Below are 1,929 nucleotides of genomic sequence, written 5' to 3' on the forward strand. Positions count from 1 at the left end.
CAACGCCAAAGCCCTACTGTCTTCTGTATGATCCACCTAGGGAAAAAAGAGTCTTTGCCCCGGGGATCCCACAACACAACTGATAATTAAAAAATTATGGCAAAATTTTATACATCTATGGCTAGGTAGTGGGCTGATCCTAAAGGCACAAAGTTGATCTTGCTTTAATTTCATGCTTTGGTAGATAAACGATGATAGGCTTCACACAAGGGAGTGTCCTGTGGAGGGGTCTGAAGGAGGGGATGAAGCCGGTGGAAGCACCACGACAGGGAAAGGCTTCCAAATGTGAGCGGCAGCATGTGGGAAAGGTTTGGAGATGCTGGCGAGAGGCAATGAAAGAAGAGTCGTACTGAGCCATCACAGCTGAAGAGGACACCAGTGGAGGAAGCCGTAAGTGAAGGGCAGGTTTAGGAAAAGCATTTGGTGCAGAAGGGAGGTAAAGCCAGAAAAGACTTGACCCTGCATGTGGAAGTAAGAGTCAAGCAATTGAGACCGTCTAACCCAGTGGTATCGGGCACCTAATTTTCGCTGCCTGCATTTGTATTTTCTCACCTAGGTGAGGCCATTTCAAATCGGTGAGCTCCAGCTGCTGGGACAGACAGCCCTGCCGCTCTTAGCCCCACATCCCGTCTGGAGGCTTGGATGAACTACCTACCACCTGCTGAACTTAGCCAAGGGGCTTTGGGCTAAGACCCAAGAGAGGGAATGTATGGAGGTAGGAGGGCAGACATGGTGCAAGACAAGGACAGAGATTATCCCAACCTGAAAGGTTCAGAAAACTAAAAAAAACCCAGGTCTATATCAGGGAAGAGGCAGGACTGAAGCACGGAAGTGCTGAGAGACTAGGGTAAGAAAAGCAGCTGCATGCAAGAAGAAAATAATGTTTCCATGAGGCAAGGTCAGGAGGGGAATATGACGTGGAGCAGAGGAAGATGAGAATTTGAGCCAACAAATGCCTGAAGGAAATTAGCGGCTGAGGACATACAAAGGAATTAAACGTTCCATTGCAGACACACCTGCTCGGTAACATTTCTAGGATGCCTCTCACAAATATTTGGTTTCAGATACTTTCCTGAAATCCACAGGAGGTTTTTTTTTGCATGCCCTCTTCTCTCCCCACTGCACATAGCTGCATGCCGGGGTGAGGATACGCACTCGTGTGCATTTGCAGGCTCGCACAGTGTGCACATGCCCTGCGTGGCCGGCACAGGTTGGCTGCCTGCACGGGGGCAGTGATGGAGATGCACAGCCCGAAGATGCCCGTGTGTGGCAGGGGCAGGCTCTGGGCATCCACCGTCGTGGGAACCAACAGCCCACCCTGCCAGTCCGAGGTGTAGGGCCAGCAAAATGGGGAATGTTTAAGTTCTTCCCTTCCCTCCTCTTACAGGTCTTTGATTAGCAAAGAGAAAGATAAAAGCAAATGAAGTGTTGCCTCAGCTATAATAATTTTTTTCATTCAAAGGGTGGAAGAATTTTTTCATCTGGGGCAAAGCCTTTTAACAGAACAAGAGGCTTTTAACTGCTGTTTTAAGCCATCATAAAATCACTATGAGAGATCACTCAATTTTGAGCATTTTCTAACAGAAACCACATTTTCTTAAATGAAAACTTTTTTAAAAATGCTCCCATTTCCAGTGGATCACATAACAGGGTTGTAGTCCTTCTGTGAACGCAGTGCAATTGCATTTTTGCTGTGCGTGCCTGTGGACACATGCATGTTCATTGCACTTCACTTACAACTAGCATCACCGTTTACCTCTCCAGCACAATAAAGCCAACACATCTGCAGGAGAGAGAGACAGTCAGGATGCAATGTGTCCAAGTGAGACATGACAAAGCATAAGCATCGGAAAAGCAGTCAAAAATGTAGGTTACGATTGGTCTTGTTGGCAGCTTGACTTAATTTTAGGTAAAATATATTTGCTGTAT

The sequence above is a fragment of the Phaethon aethereus genome (assembly GCF_964289735.1).
Source record: "Phaethon aethereus genome assembly, chromosome: 2".
NCBI classification, from domain to species: Eukaryota; Metazoa; Chordata; class Aves; order Phaethontiformes; family Phaethontidae; genus Phaethon; species Phaethon aethereus.